This window comes from Acartia tonsa, chromosome 12, assembly GCF_053477335.1.
Source record: "Acartia tonsa isolate MP-2025a chromosome 12, ASM5347733v1, whole genome shotgun sequence".
Lineage (NCBI taxonomy): Eukaryota > Metazoa > Arthropoda > Copepoda > Calanoida > Acartiidae > Acartia > Acartia tonsa.
In genome coordinates, this window is record NC_137271.1 from 35,133,140 (window position 1) to 35,156,786 (window position 23,647).

The window sequence follows — 23,647 nt, forward strand, 5'->3', positions numbered from 1 at the left end:
ACCTCATGGTCAGTACGGCTGCTTCTTAGGTAACAATTCCTAGCATGATTAGGTAAGCAATGTCAATTATTACGTCTCAATAGGTAATGATATTCATTCTAATATTAGATTGGCGAAGCTTTGCTTTTTATGGATGTTGTCAACCTTGTTTTTATTTCCCTTGCATATAAATCTTTTATTACCGGAAGTTTTGTCACTTATTACATTTAAAAGAATTTTTGGCCTTTTTATCCCCTCAAAGTGCCTAGTCGAGCACTGAACCCCCTCCCCCCTTTCCCTTATTTAGAAAAAAGATGTAAATACATTAATGGGGTGGTAGTTTTTCGTTTGTTAATTTATTACTTTAGGTCAGGTTAGGTTAGGTTATTTTTTGGACTTTGTAGCCTCGTAGGGGGTTTAGGCAACGCAATTCTAGGTCCTGCAGGGTAAGGGCCTGCCATAGGAGTTAGACATAAGAATAAAAAGATCATCTTCCCCACTTATATTTTAATACATAAAAAATAAGGGGGTGGGCTTCAGTTCTCGATAGGCACTTTGAAGGAAGCACCAATTTTTTACGAATACAGGAATATCTTTATTATCAATATATTTTTTTAAATAGCGCAGCTACTCTATAACTTAGGTATGTTCGTTGCAATATTCACAGTTTTAACATCCAAAATAAGGTCGTGGAATCAAAGTGTTGGTTGTCTGTTAGAAGCTTAATCACATAACCAGGCACTTCATATGTACGGCCTGTTCCGCCTGTATGAGGTAAAAGCATTCCCCCTGCTATTACTTTTTAGGTGACGTGCTAGACATTGCAGCAGTAGTAACCATGTTTAACGTCTCTAGTCTGAAGTGGTATTGTTCATACTCAAACACAACACCTCTACTGCAGCAAGTGGGCATGTTTCCATTTACGCTAATGCTGCAATTCAACAACGACATAAACGCTTTCGGAGAAATATATTTTTTTCCAACGAAATATCCCTCCCTGGTTAATTTTGCCCCAGAAAAAAGATTTGATTAGTTTTGCAAAAATTAAAAGACCCCCCGGTGCTAAATGGACAAAATATCATTTTTTGTTGATATGAAGGGCGGATTTTTTTAATTTATAAGGCTAGTTCATAAAACATTTGGTATTTCTATAGAAATTTTAGGTCATCCCTTTTATTAAGTTTTTTTGGGTTGTACTTGTTTAAATTAACCCTAATTATGTATGAACTAATATACAATAATTCTGTAATAAAAAGTACTCAGACTACTGAACCCATTGAGTTCTTATTTTAGGGATGCTTCACTGTGGTCTTGAGGTGGTTTTAGACTGTTTTTTTTTAATTCTAAATTTTGGGATGGTTTTAGGCTAGCTATATACCATTGCTTATCCCTTTGAATATTTAAATCAATATATGACAATAAATAATAATTTCAAAAAAGTCAAAAACGTGTTGTAAAGAAATATTACATTGTTTTCAAGTCATTAAAAAATATAAAAAAAATGTTAATATAATACTTATTAAAAGCAATGTTTCTCAATATTTTTAATTTTGAGGTGATATTTTATATACATTTTGTAGATCTCAACAAATATCAAATTAATTTTTTTTGCTTTACCCTATTTAGCAGTATATTTGATTAATTACTAAAAAGTAATATTTGAAAATACTTACAATGTTCTGGTATTCTCCTAGTTCTAATAAGAAATATTCAATATTGTAAATGCTAGTACCTACAAAATATCAGCATTATTTAGAAGAAAAAAACTCAAAATATGTTCTATAATCTTAAAAACTTACTAAGGTTATTTTTTTCTCCAACGCAGTTATTGTATAAATATAAGAAATGAATGGAAAATAAAAATCCATGAAGAAAAATGATTTTTTTTCAGTTCCTTTACCCAAACATATTTCTCTGTCCCCACTCCATGGTTTTTACTTCTGTGAGGAAAAGAAAATTTTAAGTTCCTGTGGGTTAATCTAACCCTGTGGGTACTTTCCCTCCAGGGTACAATTCCAGCAGGTTTCTTCTAACCTTTACTTAACCCAAAATAACTTCAAGGATTTGTTAGTAATCCATATGCAATATGAGGGATTCAGCTAACTTTCTGATGAATGATTTAAAGATAATAAGAAAAAATACTAATTTGCAAATATTGGGATATTTTAATGAAGGTATTTTGTATATTAAAAAGGTATTTAAAAGATAAATCATAAATTCTTGCAAATTTAGTAAGAAATTCACGGAGTATCCTAGTTTGCTGGCAGACCAGCTTAAAATCTCAAATTCATCCTTATATAAAAGTAACAGGAATGAAATAATCAAAATTTTTGTAAGCTTTGCATCGGTCATTGGAATGTTTTAAAAAAATTTGGGGTGATGGTAATACCAGCCTCCCTAGAGTGATTGCTCTAGAACAAAATGTCCTTTTTATTTTTTGTGGGGATCAAATTAGGGTTTTCAAAGGTTTTGGGACGGAGGAGGTCTACATTAGAATATAATATATTAACACAAAATTTAGGGGTGGGGGATACTGATTACTCTCCCTCCTCTTTCGAAGTCCTTGGGGGGAAATATTTTTATTCAGAAAAAGAAATTATATTCTTTTTAAAAATCCGCCCATCAAACCAAAATCTAGGGTAGTAATTATTTGTTAGTTGAATCACCAAGTCCCAAGATTAATTGTTTACAAACACGTAATTCTAGTCTTTGCTGTTGTGTTTTTTTTATAGCGCAGTTTCTCCATCACAAGGGTGTGTCTGAACGAACGATTGTAGCCCATAGCATAGACGGGGGGGGGGGGGGTAAAGGGGTGATTACCCCCCCAAATTTTAGATTTTCAATTTATACCCCCCCCAAAAAAAAATTTTTTAAAAATGTCTCTATGAAATAAAGATTACCCCCCCCCCAAAAAAAAACCTTGGGTACCGGATTTTCAAAATTTTACCCCCCCCCCACAAAAAAAAAAGCTTGGACGCCCCTGGCCCATAGTTCAATGAAATAAAAAGGTTTTTTGCTACTACTGAATATGAAATAATCTTACTAATCATTGAACAAAACCCGCGACCGTGGCTCAACATGTAGCGCATCCGTTCTTCGTCGGGTAGGTAATAGGTTCGAATCTCGGTCCGACATCGCGTCATAACTAAAGACGTTAAAAATGGTTCCCACTGCTACTATGTCAGATGCGCAACGTAAATAGTTAGAGTGGGGGGAATGCCTTGGCCCAAAACAGGCGCAACTCGTTACCATGCACAGTTGGGACTTCTCAGACAAAGGTCGTGCATCTCAGAGAGTTGGTTGTCTGATGGGTGAATGGACGCTTTACACTGCAATCATAAGCGAAGTATGTTCCAAGGTGCGTGGAGAAGAGGTCTAGTACCCGAAGCGACACCTAGCCCCCTAGTCTTATCTCTTAATCATTGAACAAGAAAAACAGAACATTAACATATATTTAAATGAAAAGGTCTAAATAAAATTGTACTTAAATTGGTGCAAAAATGCTTAAATACAAGATACTGTTTATGGACATATTTATATTTTTAGATTTTGATAAAAGAGGTGCTTCGCTTATAAATTGTACTTTGAAATCGAAAGGACAATTATAACATGCAATAATTAACTATTAGAGCTGTCTGTTACGAACGAACTGGCCCTAATAATAGAAATCTTCGCCTTTAAAAATCAAGAAAAACTAGTTTCAATAATAAATGAATTTAAAATTTTTTTATAGTGTGTGTTTTTCACAAATAATTTAATGGAGATATTATATTTTAATTTCTTCACAATTACATAATTATATACGTAATACATACATATCAAATACATACAAAATACATACATACAAAATAAAATACATTTATTGGATCTGGTGCAGTTCACGGTTAAATGTTCCTGTGATCGATTATGTCTTCTAAAAATCTATCGACTTTAGTTGATGCTATCTGCCAAACGTCTAAACGTACATGACCCCGCCATATGAACATATGAAGGACAAAGGTGTAGCAAGTAATCTTCCAAAGTCAAAATTGCAGAATTGCATACATAAATATTAGGGTTGGGCCATATTGGACGGATACGGATATCTGGCTGATTTATAATGCCGGATATCCGGTATTCGGGTTTATATTGGCACACTAGAATTGAAATTTTGTAAAAGAGCTTCTAGGCTGCGGTTGAAAATTATGTTTAAGAAGTGCGGCTTTGATGCGGTGTATCATGCAGCTGTGCCTAAAATTGCGGCTAAATGAAGCTTCGGCAGCTCAACACAGATTTTAATACACTCTGTAAAACATTTATAGATCATAATTTGAATAATTGTTACAATTCTTACATTTCAATAAGGATTTGTAGTTACTTAAAACAGTTTTAATTAATTCAAAATTTTAACGGTATGTTTTTGTATACAAATATTTAGATTAGGGGGACCCAAAAAAATGTATTCTTAAACATTTTAATTTAGAAAAACGATTAAATTGTACAGCAAGCTTTGAAAAAAAAATTTAATCACAAGCTTTATTCAAATTTTACAACATTATGAAAAACCAAAATAAATTTGTGAACAAACAAAATAATTAACGAGAATACCAATTTTACAGGATATGAAAATGTTTTACAGTTCAGAAATTACATACTCTAAAACATATTTTTAATCTTCATGAAGACTTATATTTTAAATTGACAATTTTCAAACTGTAAGATTAATTAACAAAAATTTAAATGGCTAAGAATACACAGGTTATACTAAGGGGGAAAAGTTTTTGGTGACCACTGTTTTAGAGCACTTTACAACTTTACAAATAATTAGACCAATAAAAAATCTTCAACATTTATACATTTGTACATTATACAATCAAGGGATGAACTTCAGTTCTCAATCTTCTATGAGCAAATCTTCTCATGCTGAAGACTATACTCCTCTTGATATCCTTGGCAATGGAGAAGGTGCCCTTCCAGTACCTGATGAAGCTGGCAATGAGGAAGCTGGTCGACCATAGGACTGCTGCAAGTGTTGGTGTTGGGATTTTCAACATGGCTGCAAAGTATTAATGAGGCTATATCAATCTCTAAATAATAACTAAATTGATTTTAATCTATAGCAAAATTTGAATATTTTTGAGTGCGAAAATAACTTTAAAGTTGGTTGTTTACTAGTAATAGATTGGAAAAATAAGGAATATGTGCATTTATTTACAAGATAAACTGTTGCATCTTACTAAGATAAAATTTTGGAAAATTAACAAAAGATGTTATTATAATACTATGCAGGTCCTGTAATTTTGCTTATATTATAGCAAAATTACATTAATCTTTATGAATATTCAGGTATTTTAATATTAATATTAATTATGCATAGCCTCACTATCCTAAAATATTATAGGGAATGAAAACAATGAGCGAAAAATTTATAATCAACAGAAAAAAGCTGATCAAAGGGAACAGATATTTCAAAGTTGCAATAGAAAAACAACTCATTTTATACTGTTTCAATATGATACCTGCAAGTTGCAAAATAGTACAAAAAATTCCAACTTTTTTTGGATTTAATAAAAACTTTATCAAAAAACAAATGATCCAATAATTTTACACCTCAGCAATCTTTTTGAAGTTCAGACTATTTTGCAAATTTCCTTGTGTGGTACCCATAGTGATGAAAAGCATGACCATAATAAGAATAGTACTGGTCCCAATAAAACTTGGTAGTTTAGACTTCTCACACCAGGACAGATAAGCTTCGGTAGGCTGCACTCGAAAACCTAAATATTATATGTTGGAACATGTTGGTTTAAATTGGATTTGTACTTTTAGGAAAGCTTTATTAAGCTGAAATGGAAAAGACTTTGAAGGAATCTAATCAAACTGATTAACACTGAATTTATATTACTTTCAAAATCTTAAAACCCTGGTACATTTTCATTGAAGTATCAATCATTTATCTATAATACAAAGTAGAATGATGTCTGTCCGTCCGTCTGTCTGTCTGTCCTTCCCTTAAGATCTCGGTAACCACTGAACCGATTGGATTCTACTCTTCAGGGAATATACCTACCGGTCCTGTGGTGGTTTTAGGCTATTTTCTTGGGAGGTGGGACACCCCCAACACCCCAAAAACAAAAAAATCTCCACCATTTTTTTTTTTTTTTTGCTGAAGGTTTTTCTTGGTCCTTTTACGATTTTCGCCAAAAAATGTTTGATCACCTCTTGGGTCAAAGCCCCTAGAGGCTAGGGGCGAAACCGCTAGTCCTCTTATAAAGTAGTGCATTCTTTTTGTCTGTTGCAAAGGATCTTGCTAAACACTTAACCAATATGGTTCTACTTTACAGTGAAGGTCCAGGGAAGGTTTTTAAGTATTTTGGAGAGGGTTTTTCCCACCCTCCTAGTGAAAAATTGCCCCTCTCCAAATGTTTAACTTTTTTTTTTAAAAACTCAAATTAACAAGGATGACAACATCCATAAAAGCGAAGCACTGAAACGGTAGGACAAACGGACATTAACACTTGTATAGTATCTGAACTGAAAAATCGGAACATAAATGTATATAAATGTCGAATCAAAATTGTAGGTAAATTTGTTGAAAAACTGCTTAAAAACAGGATAATGTTTATGGACATACTTACATTTTTGGACATTGGATTATAGAGTTGCTTCGCTTATAATATTGTTCTTTGTTGTCCCAGGAATCAATATACCAAAAATCAGATCAAACGGATAATTAAAACCCTTGAAAATTTGTTGTTTAAAAAGTAGAAAAATCAACTTGTTTAAAATGGACGTACGGACATTCTGATAATGATTATAGAGTTGCTACGCTTTCTAAATCGTACCCAACTACTACAGGAATCATCATGCAAAGTTTGAAATCGATAGAACAATTCTAACATGCCTAAATTAACGAATAAAAGCTATCTATCTTGGACGGACGGACGTACGGACGGACGGACGGACGGACCGACCCTAATTATAGAAAAGCTTCGCTTTTAAAAATTGGAATTTGACTTTATCCCCTCATACCTTGGGTGCCCCTAGAGCCTTCTAGGGGCGCAGCCACTAGAAACATTAAAGTTCAACAAAAAAGCATAATAACCTACCTTTTAAAATATCAGCTGCTGATGCTGCAGCTGATAGTATGATTGATGTTGTTACAGTAAACCATAACACTTTTCTCTCCAGTTCTTTAGGGTGTAGGTTCATCAGAAATCCTGTTATCTGCAAACAAAATATTCAGCAATTTTAGACAGTATCTCTACTGAAATAAGCCATTCTCTTTTCAGCTTACCTAACTTTACATTTTTTATTATCTATTTTATTTTCTCTGTGCTTTATTATTAAGATTCAGATTATTACCTCAAAACAAACAGCAGTCCTGCAGAGGGCATGGATACTCTGAACTATACAGGTAAACTTCTGAATCACTTGGATGAGTCTGACAATAGTCATTGCAACAATGAGGTTAAAGGGTCCAATCAGAATTCGCAACATCAAAGTTACAGTCTAGGATAGCAAATTTAAGAAAAAAAATTATCACAAAGTTTTGTTATCTAGAAACAAAGTTGAGAATATCCATAAGTAGCAAAACATAAAATTATATAAAAAAGATATGTAGAAAATCTCAAAATCCGGCTTTTAAATTAAGCCTTATCAAAACTTAAGATGGCTTCCTTACAGTAAATCCCTGTTTTGCGATAGAGACAGGCAATGTAAAAATGAATAGCAGATACTCATTGATTACAGGAATCTAAAACTTAATTTCACATTTTTATTTTAAAAAGGAACTGTTTAAATCAAATAGCAATGTGATGTCTCCTTTAACATTCCGCTTCCCCTGTAGCTACAGACAGAGAGAAAGAAATTTTTAATCATAGAGTAGTATTAAATGTAGCAGCTCATAGTGCCTATAAAAATGACGTCATAAAATGAAAATGACCAATGATAGGCAAGGATACATTTTTTAATTGGTAAATTATAAATTTACTGGCCTATTATTGGTCATTTGTATTGTATGATGTCATTTTTATAAGTTTTGTATTAAACTGGACAGTTATTTCCATAAAGACGGGCACAAGTTTTTGAGTAGTTTCATTTGTAAAAAAAAACATAGTATTACCCATGTGGAGCAAATATAGAAGTAGCCCCATTGAATCCAATAGTTGAGCATTTTCAGATTCTGTACCACTTCACTCGGAGTTTCAGAGTAATCCCTTAAATATCTGTCATAATAGGAAATTATCAAACATTTAATTTTTATTGCACCGTATCATAAACAGATTTCCACAGATATCAAAAAGATTATAAGATGAAAACCAGTTTTGTTAGACCAAGGGTCTAAAGCACAGGCTAAAAAACGGTATTAATTTTATGATATTTATTTTATTGTACATGAAAAATTGTCTGTAATACAATGCTATATTTGATTTTTCAGAATAGCTGAGAACCGGTTCTAGTCCAGCAGATATTAACAAGGATGTCAACATTCATAAGTAGCAAAGCATAAAAACCATGGTTATAAAAAATGTATAAAGTTAGTTATATGTTGATGCTTAGTGTTAAAACAAAGTTTTATTATGCAGAAAATCAAATTTTTATATCTTTTAAAATAGACTGACAGATAAAGTAAGTTATATGACATAGCTAATTGACATTGAGGATTTTCACAAGAAATTTTAACGGTTTTATTTTAAATATTTCTTAATACCATTTCTAACAGAAAGACAGATGGATCTTTTGTATTAAAGAGTAGCATTGCAATAAATAATTGTCAAATAATCAAATTGTATAATTTAAGATTTAAGACGCTTCAAATATGAAGGGAATAAAAAATATTTCTTTTAAAACTTTTTATAAATTTATTTATAACTTCAACTCAAATATTTGTTTTGGCCAAATGGGGCCACTCTAATGTATCAAATATAAACCAATTGAAACACTGTAAAAAATCAGAGAAAGAGGGGACAATGGGCTGCTTATTGCACTAGTCCTCAAAGTTATATTCGTTGGCTTCACAACTTTAACCAATAATTTTAATCTACAGAATGTGTAATTTTGTGTGTCAAACTTGGGGATGTACATCAATTTATCGGCCATTGTCTTATCCCTTCAGGTCCCTGTTAAAAAAAATACCTTTTAAGAACATAGTAACAAAAGCTTGAAACAAGGAGGCAAGTTAACAGTAGGCAGAAGCTAACAATTTTTCCAATCAAACTAGAAAAAGATATTTTTATTTATCACATAATCAGTATCGACATTAAATTTTAAATTTATGACCAAGAACCCTATCAAAATTCAATAGGGGGTGGTAGGAAGGCAAAAACTATTGACGTAGCTCTATATTAATGTAGAGTAGTTTACAGAAACGTCTGGTTATGCAGATTTCATTTCTATAAATAAGATAACTGTGCAACATCTAGACACATTTTTTGAATCCTTAGTCATTGTAATCATTAAGGAAGTCAATTCAAAATTTTCATGTTTTTATTGTTACCTGGCGCTTTCTCATCTATTTTGTTTGTGAGGGGTTAGGGGGTTAAATTGTACAGCAAAAATTTAATGAGTGGTATGTCCCCCGTCAATGGATGTATAATATATACGTGGAAAAATTGCAGGTTGCTAACATGGATATAATTTATTGGTCAGTTCGGTCATCCAGTAGGAGGGGCGAAGATGGGGTAAAAGGGGGGGAGGTCGTTATTTTAGCCAGCTACAAATTTAACTTTATCAAAGTACTTGATAATCTGGTGTAAATCCAATACCATGCTTCACAATGCCACTTACCTAAAGTCAGAATCTGTTCTCTCAATGCATATACCAAAACTTGAATTGTTGACTGGTGGATATTCAACTATGCTTGCTTCTACCATTTTGGACAAGGATGTCCCACCTGAAAAAGAACTTTGCGCTCCATATTTAAAATCATATCCTGCTATTTCTGTTTTACATGCTATATGTATGTGCATTGTAAACAAGTATGACAACACCAATAAAAGCGGAGACGTTGGCGCAAAAGAACACTTTTATTAGTGTAAGAACTTAAACTTAAACAGAAAATTATTTTCTAAGACTAAACATGATTGTATGTAAATGTGTTGCAAAATTGATAAAATACACGTTACTGTTTTAAAAACATTTTTATGACTGCTTCTTGTGATACTAGGAATCATCATTCCAAAAATTAAGAATAGGAGAATAGTAACATGACATCATAAGGAAAAAGGATAAGAGGATGAATACTCACCCCTTTTTCATGGTAAAATACTACTTCCCCATCCCTAAATTTAGAAGCAGACGAAAATCAAAAACCGCCCAGGGCTTTTTGTAAGTCAATCATAAATAATAATGTGAATAAAAAGAAAAGCGATATTTAGCAAACAGCCGTGGGCGGTCAGAATCAGCTGAATGTTCATTATGAAAAAAATTTCCCCCTTTTTAGAAATAGAAGGATACATCTTTTATGAACAAATTTTTTTAAATAAAAATAAAATTCTATGTAATTTTTAATTAAAACATTAAAACGAAAATATCTAATCTAATATTCTTGCCCTAAATATGGAAATAGTAAAAAGTAAAAAAATATTTTTTAAAATAATTTTTAATCCTCCCATTTGAAAAGTAGTGGAATAGCAATAAATTTTAGCGCGGCAACAGCGCTAAGTAGGCCTCTAGGCCCACTGCCTATTTTCGTCTTCTAGTTGCTTCGATTCCTTTTATTTTTTTCTCTATGCATGACATCTATTGATTTTAATTTTATATAAAGATGGATCAAACATTAATATAAACATCCTTGCTGGGTCGCTTTACAAAGTGTCTTAAAAAATTAACCGTGTGACGTCATAAAAATACGTCTAAATCTATCTCTTTTTTAGAGGCTTCCTTTCCCACTTTCCCCCTCATCCCTCATTTTTATGACGTCACACGGCTGATCTTTTGAGACAATTGTAAAGCTTCCTTGGTGGTAACACAGCTACTCTATGATTAGGACACGTCTGTCCCAAGATTGTTTCCTTGTTATTGTATAACAAAGTAGCTTGATGTCTGTCCGTCTGTCCGTCCGTCCGTCCGTCCGTCTGAAGCTTAAGATCTCGGTAACCACTGAACCGATTGGATTCTACTCTTCAGGGAATATACCTACTGGAGATATTTTTAGTTCTTTTTTTGTAGAAGATTTCCTTGGTCCTTCTTATTTTTTTTTTTTTTTTACGAATTTCACCTTAACTTTTTTTATCATCTCTTGGGGCAAAGCCCCTAGAGGCTAGGGGCAAAGCCGCTAGTTGTATAACAAAGTGTTCTTAGACAGATTACTGCTGCTGCGCTACTTATTGAATAAAATTGTTATTCATTAACATGTCCATCTTATACCAAACAAACTTAAAAACTGTTTGATAATTTCTTGCTCTTAAAATTGATCATTACTTCAAGTGGACTCAATAACTAGTAAACAATTATTAAGAAGAGTAAACCAAGTATCATTAGATAAGATTTCTTAGGTTTTTATTATTGGAACATCACCTCCCCCCCCCCCCCTTTTCAATATTCATTCCCATTTAGGTAAGGAAAAAGTTCTCAACTTGAAAGCCCCACATGCCAAAACAATTATCGTTTTTAAAAATGAAAATAAGAAGTGGGGGGGTTTAGTGGTCCACTTTCTGAACCATAGAAATATTTTTAAGATTTACTTTTAGAGTGGTTAAATAAAGTACATTCAATTACATCACATAAATTATTACTCTTCCCCTCCCCCTTATAAATAGTTTAAAACCACCCCTAGTCAAGAAGGAACCTTATCTTACATATACAGTAGAAGAATGTATAATTTCTAATAAATGATTTTTTTTAAATTGAAGCGATAGCCCATTCTTTATACACAAGAATTTTAAGAATCTTCCAAAATAAAATTCAAGAAATCTTCCAAAAAAGGGTTTCTGAGGGGAAAATAGGAATTATGAGGGAAATTTTTGTTTGTTTGTTTGTTTGTTAATTTAGGTTAAGTTGTATTGAGTACTGGGTAGCCTCACGGGGTTTGGAACCGCAATCATAGAAATATGGATGACAACATCCATAAAAGCGAAGCGCTGAAACAGTAGGACAAACGGACTAATATAGTGTCAGAACTAAATAATCAGAATATAAATGTATAAGAGTCGAAGCAAAATTGTAAGTAAATTTGTTGAAAAACTGCTTAATACAGAATAATGTTTATGGACATACTTACATTTATAACATTATACTTTGTCGTCCCAGGAGTCAACATACCAAAAATCAGATCAATCGGATGATTAGATCACAAAAAAATTTTGTAAAAAAAGTAAAAAATCAACATGTTTAAAATGGACGTACGGACATTCTTGTAATGAATACAGTTGCTACGATTTCTAAATCGTACCCAACTACTAAAGAAATCACCATGCAAATCGATAGGACAATTTTAACATGCCTAAATTAACTAAGGCTATCTCTCTGCGACGGACGGACGGACGTACGGATTGACCCTAATTAAAACCACTCAACCTTATTTTCAATTTATTTCCCCACAAAAAAACAAGTTTGGTTGGGAGTTAGTGCTAAATGAGAACTTTAAGGGAAACCACCAAAAAGGTTTCTAAACAATACACTAAACTAGATTTTTAAAAATTAAAACACATTTGTTTAATTTTAAATTAACAGGAAAAATTAATTTTGTTATATAGAATTTCAGGATGCTGTGAGTATTGGTGCAAAAAATATGACGTAACAAAAAAAATTAGCCAATGAGAGGCCGTTATTGACCAATGGTAAAATTTATAGTGGCCTCTCATTGGCTAAATTTTTTGTTACGTCATATTTTTTGCACCAATACTCACAGCATCAATTTCAGAGGAAATTTTATTGGTTTTCAAGAATAAGGTTGAATTTTAACTAATCAGTAATAGTTCTAACATGTCATCAAAATTTATAATCCAAAATCTCTTATCAAGCTTATCTAGTCCTTATGTATCTTGAAATATTATAATTCTGAAAAAACTACCTACATAATCAACATCATTGGTTTTTTAATAAGAATGTTTACAGTAGCTAAACAAATCTATTTTAACTTGGGCCAAAACACGCGTAGTTAATTAAAGTTAGAACGTATAAAAACATGGATGACAACATCCATAAAAGCGAAGCACTAAAACGGTAGGACAAACGGACATCAACACTTGTATAGTGTCAGAACTGAATAATCAGAATATAAAAGTATAAGAGTCGAAGCAAAATTGTAAGTAAATTTGTTAAAAAACAAACTTACATTTTTAAGACTTGATTATAGAGTTGATTTGCTTATAATATTGTACTTTGTTGATCCAGGAATCAATTTACCAAAAATCAGATCAATCAGATGATTAGATCATATAGAAATTTGTTGTTAAAAAAGTAAAAAAAATCAACATGTTTAAAATGGACGTACGGATATTCTGGTAAAGATTATAGAGTTGCTACGCTTTCTAAATCGTACCTAACTAATACTACAGGAATCACCATGCAAAGTTTGAAATCGATAGGACAATTCTAACATGCCTAAATTAACGAAAAAAGCTATCTGTCTCGGACGGACGGACCGACCCTAATTATAGAAAAGCTTCGCTTTTAAAAATCGTACAAAAAAATGGTTAGTTGTCTTTAATAGTTTGGATGTTAGTGCCTTGATACATAATATAAAGGTCTGGCTCTAGGTTGTTTTTAAACGTCGACAGAGTAATTTATTAGGGCTATATTCCTTATTTTTAATACTAGCGGATACGCCCCTTGAAACCTCAAGGGTAATCAGGAAGGGGGGGGGGAGTCGACCCCTTTATTTTCAATTGAGCTTGATAAGAGAACGGTTTTTTCATATCCAGTTTTTTAAACAAAAATAAATGTGAATAAATGATGAGCTATCCCTCCATCATTTATTCCCTCGGGCAAAAAATATTCATTCCTAAACAAAAAACTTGATAGGAATATCATTCTCATTTAAACAAAAACTCATTTTTATGCTAAAATGTGGTTTAATTTTGGTTTTTAATTTTCATTTTTCTCCCTGAGGTAGTCATTTATTTCCCTGATGTAATTATGCTTTCTTCAGTCGTGCTTTCTTCAGTCGTGCGAGGCTTGTGGTGCAGAACGAGATTCGGTTGCCATGCTTGGGGGAAAAAAATGACTACCTCAGGGATAAAAATGACTACCTCAGGGAAATAAATAATACCTCAGGGAGAAAAAAAGAATATTTACATCCACTATTTAAGGGGTTGTTTATGTGAGAATGGAGTTTTAGAAGTAACTTCAAAATCAGACACTATATTTCAAGAAACAGACTGACTGACATACAGACTTACATCCACGACCAATTATAGAGTAGATTCTCTAAACTTAATCGATGTATTAATTAGCTTATATAACATTCTCTCAAAATCATTAATTACTAAGTGCTTACGTTTTTTAAAGATTATTAAAGGAAAGTTTATATTAACAATGTTTTTAATTCTAGTGTGGGTGGGGAATTTTCACCAATCAAAACTTGGTGGTAGGATCATTTTTAAAAGCGAAGCTTTTCTATAATCAAGGTAGGTCCGTCCGTACGTCCGTCCGTTATAGTTATCTCTTCTCGTTAATTTAAACCGGTTAGATTTGTCCTATCGATTTCATACTTTGCATGCTGATTCTTATAACAGTTAGGTACGAAAGCGCAGTAACTCTATAATCGTTACCAGAAATTCAAAATAAGCTGATTTTTTACTTTTTTGACAACAAATTTTTGAATGTTAAAATTATCCTATTCATCTGATTTTTTTAAAATACTGATTCGTAATACAACAAGGTATAGTGCTATAAGCGAAGCATTTCTATAATCAAGTCCTAAAAACGTCAGTATGTCCTTAAACAGTAACATGTATTTAATTAGTTTTACAACAAATTTACTTACAATTTTGTATATGCATATGCATTAATATATTTAGTTTATTCAGTTCTGACACTCTACAGTTGTTAATGTTTAGAGCTTCGCTTTTATGGATGTTGTCATCCTTGTTAAACTATTTTATTTGTCTAAATAGCCTTTAAAAAAATATAAGGCTTCCTTTAAAAGTATTCTATTTTTGCTCGACTTCAACTCTCATATCGCTTTTGAACAGAGAATTTAACCGCTATAGAACATTTATTATCTGATTTTTGTAATAATGATTCCTAGACAACAAGGTACAATATCATAATCATAGCATCTCTATTATCAAATCCTAAAAGTATGTAAGTATTACCTTAAACAGCATCGTGTACTTGAGAAATTTTGTGGAGGGTTATCCCCACCCCATCTCGGGGCAGAGCAGTCACTAGTTATCCTTATAATAAAAATAAATTAACAGGATCTTTGTGTGCCTGAGTGTACCGAAAGATCTTGCTAATTGCTGAACCAATATGGTTCTCCTTTACAATTACTATTTATAGGTCCTAGGAACGTTTATAACTTTTTTCAAATTATGGTCCTCTAGGGGCGTAGCCGCTTGAATTATTATATTACAATACATATTTAGAATGTTCTAGTCTTGATATTTTTAGAGCTACTTAAATATTGTAATTATTTTTGAAGAGCACTTTAATGTTTTAAATTAGAATTAAAATGTTTACTTGTTTATAAAAAAAGCTTAAGTTTTATTTAATTAATTTAGAAATTTCCTTCATTCGCAATTAGCGGCTAAACTTTTTAAATTTTAAAGAAAAAAAGTGATTATTTTTTTCAATTGGTGGTTCATTCCTCTAAAATAGTTATAAACCTTCAAGACCTATAAGAAGCTACATTTTAAAGAGGAACCAAATTGGTCCAACAACTTTTTGTATGGTATAATTATCATAATAATCTGATTATTGGGGATCATTAGTTCCTAGAACAACCAGGTACAATATTTTCAAGTCATTAAAATGTAAGTACAAATGTTCATGTTCGTGTGTTAAACAGTTTGATTTCAAAGCTTCGATTTTAGGGATGTTGTGATCCTTGTTTTCAATAAAACTAATTAAAAAGACCTAATTTAATTCTCATCATTGACTAATCAGACAGTTTTAGTTGGTAACAATTACAGAATTTCAAAAATAAACTCTCATAAACATGTAAAAATAATTAAAAACTAAATGTAGAAAAAAAAGACCAATTGGTAATACAAAAAGCCACATTGATAAAACAGGATTTAAAGTGGGGAAAGGAGAGCTTCAAGAACATGTTTTGCAAGGTAATAGGCATAATATATATCTAGATGGTCCTTCTAACCCCCAAAAAATCACCAAACCTAAAAACGGATTCCTTCTTAGCGATCACAACAATATTTTTAATTTTTTTTTGCATTCAAGTAATAAAATCGACGATATTTTTCGAGGGTATATTTTCTAGACAGCTAACTTTATCCTAAGGAATTCAAATATTCATAGCTAACTTATCATTGCTTTTGTCATGTGCTTCACACTATACTAGGTAATAAATTTTTACACGATAAAATTTTCCCAAGAAAAGCTTTACCCTAGTAATCTCAAAACGTGTAAGTAAGCAATTAACATTTTTTTTGGCTTACTTAAATGTGCCATTGTGCCATTTTTGTGGTAAATTACTGATAAGCCATAAAGAATACTGATTGCTTACTTATATCAGCATTCTACAACAATTTGGTCTTACTTGTGAGATAAAAGAGGGTGGAGTTACATAAATACTCAGTCATTTACAGTAAAAGTGGCTTATATAAGTTGAAGTGAAGAAAAAGAAGGAGGAGTAATAATTAATCCCTTCCTTCCTGTAAGCAGTTTATGAAAAAAAGAGAAGATTTGGCTGATATAAGCCAAATAAGCAACAAATGTGATTGATTGCTTATAAGTAATTTATCCAAAAATTGCATGATTTGGTATATAAGCCAAATAAGCATTTATTGTGATTGATTGCTTGTAAGTAATTTATCAACAAATTGGATGATTTGGTATATAAGCCAAATAAGCATTTATTGTGATTGATTGCTTATAAGTAATCTATCAAAAAATTGTATGATTTGGTATATAAGCCAAATAAGCATTTATTGTGATTGATTGCTTATAAGTAATCTATCAAAAAATTGCATGATTTGGTATATAAGCCAAATAAGCATTTATTGTGATTGATTGCTTATAAGTAATCTATCAAAAAATTGCATGATTTGGTATATAAGCCAAATAAGCATTTATTGTGATTGATTGCTTATAAGTAATCTATCAAAAAATTGCATGATTTGGTATATAAGCCAAATAAGCATTTATTGTGATTGATTACTTATACGTAATTTATCAAAAAATTGGATGATTTTGTATATAAGCAAAATAAGCATTTATTGGGATTGACTGCTTGTAAGTAATTTATGAAAAAATAGCATGATTTGGTATATAAGCCAAATAAGCAATCATTTTCATTGATTGCTTATAAGTAATTTATGAAAAAATAGTAGATTTGGTATATAAGCCAAATAAGCAATCATTTTCATTGATTGCTTGTAAGTAATCTATCAAAAAAATTGCATGATTTGGTATATAAGCCAAATAAGCATTTATTGTGATTGATTACTTATAAGTAATTTATCAAAAAATTGCATGATTTTGTATATAAGCCAAATAAGCAATCATTTTCATTGATTGCTTGTAATTTATTTATCAAAAAATTGTATAATTTAGTATATAAGCCAAATAACCATTTATTGTGATTTATTGCTTATAAGTAATCTATTAAAAAATTGCATGATTTGGTATATAAGCCAAATAAGCATTTATTGTGATTGATTGCTTATAAGTAATCTATCAATAAATTGCATGATTTGGTATATAAGCCAAATAAGCATTTATTGTTATTGATTACTTATAAGTAATTTATCAAAAAATTAGATGATTTGGTATATAAGCAAAATAAGCATTTATTGTGATTGACTGCTTGTAAGTAATTTATGAAAAAATAGCATGATTTGGTATATAATCCAAATAAGCATTTGTTGTGATTGATTGCTTGTAAGTAATTTATGAAAAAATAGCATAATTTGGTATATAAGCCAAATAAGTAATAATTTTCATTGATTGCTTATAAGCAGTTTATGAAAAAATAGCATGATTTGGTTTGTAAGCCAAATAAGCAATAACTTTCATTAATTACTTATAAGTTATTTATAAAAAAAATTGCTTTATTTGGTATATAAGCCAAATAAGCAACATTTTTCATTGATTACTTATAAGTTATTAATAAAAAAATTGCATGATTTGGTATATAAGCCAAATAAGCAATAATTTTCATTGATTACTTATAAGTAACTTATAAAAAAATTGCATGATTTGTTATATACAATGCAATAATTTTAATTGATTTCTTAAAAGTACTTATAATTTTGGATGGAATTTCATAATTTAATTTTGATATTCTTAACTACAACAATTTTGAAAATTGGACAATAAACACCAAAGATATGAGGAAAAATATAAAATAGATAAAAAGCTTGGATGATTTATAGTTAATTATGCTTGTTAACCCTTAATGGTTAGGGGGAGGGGCACCCCTTTCCGTTTTTTTCTCTCATTTTCTTTGTGTGTAAGAAATGGTCCCCTCATAGCTGAGTGAGTTTTTAAACACAGGTATGACACATAATTGAGAGTTGGAATTTTTTTAATATCTTCATCCAGGCGGGCACAGGATGCAAGCAAAAATGCAGGGTTATCCAGGTAAAGAGCAGAAATAATTTTTTAATTAAAGAAAGCATTTTATGTTACCAAAATACTAAATTATCCTCTAGTAGTACATGCTTATATAAAATATAGGTGTTAATTCCTTCCTTCCTGGAAGCAGTTTATGAAAAAAAGAAAAATTTTGCTGATATAAGCCAAATAAGCAATACATTTCATTGATTACTTATAAGTAATTAATGAAAAAATGGCATGATTTGGTATGTAAGCCAAATAAGCAATAATTTCCATTGATTGCTTACAAATAATTTATCAAAAAATAGCATGATTTGGTATATAAGCCAAATAAGCAATAATTTCCATTGATTGCTTACAAGTAATTTATCAAAAAAAAGAATGATTTGGTATGTAAGCCAATTAAGCAATAATTTCTATTGATTGCTTACAAGTAATTTATCAAAAAAAGTATGATTTGGTATGTAAGCCAAATAAGCAGTAAGTTCCTTTGATTGCTTTCAAGTATTTTACCAAAGTCAATTTGCGCATCTGTCACCCTTTTTTTAACAACCTTTGTTTAGGTATTTGTTTACTCCTCCTCATTTTCCTTGAATTTAACTAAAATAAGCAACTTTTACTAAAAGTGTCTGAGGATTAATTTCTCCTCCCACTTTTAACTCACAAGTCATACAATATTGTTGTGAATTGCTGACATAAGTAAGCATTCTATATTAATGTAGCTGATCAAAACTTTACCTTAAAAATTGCACAATTGTTGAACAGTTTACTTTTTCATGTGTAAAATTGAGAGAGAGATTACAAGGGAAAGATTTTACGTAGATCAATTATAAGATACTTTGCTTGCCTTTTACTTTAAAATTGGTAAAAGGTTGGTAAATAAAGGGTAAGGAAGTGAAATATGGCTTTGACTGACTTATAGTAAGAAATTTATTATCTAACTGGGGATATGCACAACAATTTTTAGCCCTCTAGCAATAATAGGAACTGAGATAATAAGTGGAATGGACTTGAATGTCATCTTTGCATATTTTTTATTAATTTTTATGTGGTTGCATTCTAAAAATCTAAGGACAATCTAAGGACCTTAAGGAAGCTTCCATGTATAGGAGAACCATATTGGTTTTGCAGTTAGCAAGATCCTTAGATACAGAGAGACAGTCATACAGACAAAGGTCCTGTTACTTTATTATAAGGAATAAAAATATAATAGCCTAAAACCATCGAAGGTTCTATAAGAAGCTTCCGTGTATAGGAGAACCATATTGGTTCAGCAGGTAGCAAGATCCTTAGGTACAGAGAGACAGACATACAGACAAAGGTCCTGTTACTTTATTAGAGGAATAAAGATAAATTATCCTAAAACCATCTAAGGAACTATAGGAAGCTTCCGTGTATAGGAGAACCATATTGGTTCAACAGTTAGCAAGACTCTTAGGTACAGACAGACAGACATACATAAAAAAAGGTAATGTTTCTTTATTATAAGGAATTATAATAAAAAAGCCTAAAACCATATAAGGACCTATAGGAAGCTTCTGTGTATAGGAGAACAATATTGGCTCAGCAGTTAGCAAAATCCATAGGTACAGATAGACAGCCAAAGATCCTGTTACTTTATGTAAAGAATAAAAATAAAATAGCCTAAAACCATCTAAGGACCTATAGAAAGCTTCTATGTATAGGAAAACCATATTGGTTCAGCAGTTAGCAAGATCCTTAGGTACAGACAGACTGACATACAGAAAAAGGTCCTGTTACTTTATTATAAGGATTTTAAAAAATTAGCCTAAAACCATCTAAGGACCTTAAGGAAGCTTCCATGTATAGGAGAACCATATTGGTTCAGCAGTTAGCAAGATCCTTAGGTACAGACAGACAGTCATACAGACAAAGGTCCTGTTACTTTATTATAAGGAATAAAAATAGAATAGCCTAAAGCCATCAAAGGACCTATAGGAAGCTACCGTGTATAGGAGAATCATATTAGTTCAGCAGTTAGCAAGATCCTTAGGTACAGACAGACTGACATACAGAAAAAGGTCCTGTTACTTTATTATAAGGAATAAAAATGAATTAGCCTAAAACCATCTAAGAACCTAAAGGAAGCTTCCATGTATAGGAAAACCATAATGGTTCAATAGTTAGCAAGACTCTTAGGTACAGACAGACAGACATACATACAAAGGTCTTGTTTCTTTATTATAAGGAATTAAGACAAATAGCCTAAAACCATCTAAGGACCTATAGGAAGCTTCCGTGTATAGGAGAACCATATAGGTTCAGCAGTTAGCAAGATCCTTTAATAAAGACAGACATACATACATAAATACAAAAATCCTTTAGTACAGAAAGACATACAGACAAAGATCCTGATACTTTATTATAAAGAATAAAAATAAAATGGCCTAAAACCTTCTCAGGACCTGTTGGAAGCTTCACTGTAAAAGAGAATTCTATAAGTTCAGCGGTTATTGAGGTCATTTGCTACAAACTTTAAAACTTACTTCTTTAAATATCAACTAGCGACTTTACCCCTAGCCTCTAGGGGCTTATCCTTACAGGTTCAGGGGAAAATTTGTTTACATTTATAAGATATTTTCTGTATTTTATAACTTTATATTACTCTTCATAATATTACATAAATATTTATAACATTTTATAAATCTTTATAACGTTTTATAAATCTTTATAACTTTTTATATTTTTTTATATCCATTTACATTTTTAAAAACCTTCAATATTTTTCTCTTTTTTAATGTTTTAAATATTTCTTTGCCATTAGCCTTTTTGGGGCATCTCCCCCACAGGAGAAGGAAGGTTCACAATCTTTTTGAATTTGTTTCAAAGAAGAAATGAAATTTAAAAAGAAAAAAATATAAAGATTTATAAAAACATAAAAAGAAGAAAAAAATGAAGAAAAAAATAGCGTATAAGCACCACAAGACCAGTAGTTATATTGCCTAAAGAGTAGAATCCAATCGGTTCAGTGGTTACCGAGATGGACGGACGGACAGATGGACGGACAGACAGACAGACGGACAGACAGACAGACGGACAGACATCAAGCTACTTTGTATTATAGATAATAGGATTTTGAAATCTCAATCTTTAGACAAAAAAAAACTTACTTTATTTTATAAATGGATAAGGATAATAGTTATTTCCGAATAGTATTATAGACAGCTTCTCTAAGCCCCGGGTTAACAAAACAGGTAGGTACCAATTTAATGATCTTTATCATACAATTCGCAAAAATTGTCTATAATACGATGCTATACATGATTTTTCAGTATTGTTGAGAACTGGTTCCAATCCAAGGGATCTTAATCGGTTCTGAAGCCATACTGGAAATTTTTAATAAGATAAAAGTTATGCTAGAAAATTGTTTTAATAGCTAATATTATGTGTAGCATTTAAAAATAATAAAATTGAGATCTGAAATTTGCGTAATTTTACGTAATTTTATATTTTCGGATTTTTTTAAGTGGCAACCAGCAAATAACCATATGGTTCAATAATGGCGGGACGGTACAAAAAGGTCTGTGCGTCCGACCCGGTCAGTTTACTATTTAGTGTTGTTTAGTTTGTGTGAGGAGAAAGAGTGTTCATTTATTATATGATTTAAAATACAAGTACAGTTTAAATATTAATGTGAGATATTAAGTTAAAATAGTTATATGTAATTTAACTGTAAACTGTGCTTTTCTGAAAAGATAGGTAATCAAATATGAAATAAATAATGATTAAATATCTTTTTAAAAGCAAAGTTTATAAAGGCGCATTTATTTCAAACAAAAATAAATTCATAGTGAGATACAAAATAGAAGCCAGAATTTTCGCCCCTCCCTGTTCCTTGTCTTTCATCATGATGCATAGCTGGACTTAATTGCTGTAAAGGTAATTTTATATCTATAATTAGCGGCTACGCCCCTAGAGGCCTCTAGTGTTGTTTTTTTTTGTTTTTAAAATATGTCTGTGTTAGGTTGACGTTTATGTTGCGTTGGAATCTCTTTGTAAAATCGAGAAACATAAAAACAATTTCGTTTTTTTATTACTCTTGTGAGGGTGGTGCCCTCCCCCAAAATAGTCATAAACCTTCCTGGGACCTATGAGAAGCTACCCTGTTCAGCAGTTAGCGAGATCCTTCGGTACAAACAAACACAAACAGAGACACATCCTGTTACTTTAGTAAAAGGATATGTATTTAACAGCTATTTTCTATAAATACTGTTTATCTAAAGGAAAAATTGTCTGTAATGCTATTCTATACATAATTCAGTATGACTAAAAACCGGTTCTAATCCAGCGGACATTAATCGGTTTTGAAGCTCAACTGGAAAATTAATTATTAATTTTAAAAGCTAAGTTTTTATATACTTAGGGTCGGTCCGCCCGTTCATACATCTGTACCGGATAGCTCTTTTTTTATTTAGACATGTTAAGAATTAGACATTATCCTTTTCATCCTTGGATCTAAAGGGATAAGACAATGACCGAACATCTCAATTGATAATACACAAAATTACGACTTACAACTAGATTACAATTAGAGGTTAAAACGTTTGGACACTTAACTTAATCAACCAACTAATCAAAATTAATTAAAGTCCCCAAAGTTCTTAAGCCAACGAATAAGATAACTTTACTATAAAACTTTGGGGACTAGTGAAATAAACAGCCCAATGACCCCTCCCTCCTTGGATATTTCTACTGTCATATTCTTTCTGTCCAATTTTATTATTGGCAGAATTAAGTTCATAACAATTTTCGTCAATTGTTCCATCCCTGTTTGTTTATATATGCCAAGGGAGGGAGGGAAATTGCAATGTGTATAAATAAGGTAGGGGTATAGTATGACTAGTATAAATAGGATTAATATCCGCTGGATTAGAACCAGTTCTAAGTCATTCTGAAAAATAATTTATTGTATCGTATAATATAAATTTGTCTATGCATTATTTTAAAAATATTTTTACTCCTGCAATTGTACATTTTTAAT

General features: G+C 31.3%; 1 protein-coding gene across 9 annotated transcripts in view; it reads left to right on the top strand.

The window, feature by feature from the left end:
• Positions 1-5,544: 5,544 nt before the first annotated feature.
• Positions 5,545-23,647, top strand: part of Top2 (DNA topoisomerase 2) — a 100,841-nt gene continuing 82,738 nt past the window's right edge. For all 9 annotated transcript variants that reach the window (XR_013884673.1, XR_013884674.1, XR_013884677.1 and 6 more), the window contains exon 1: positions 5,545-5,549. The gene's annotated coding sequence lies outside the window, so the exon portion shown is untranslated. The remainder of the gene's footprint in view (positions 5,550-23,647) is intronic.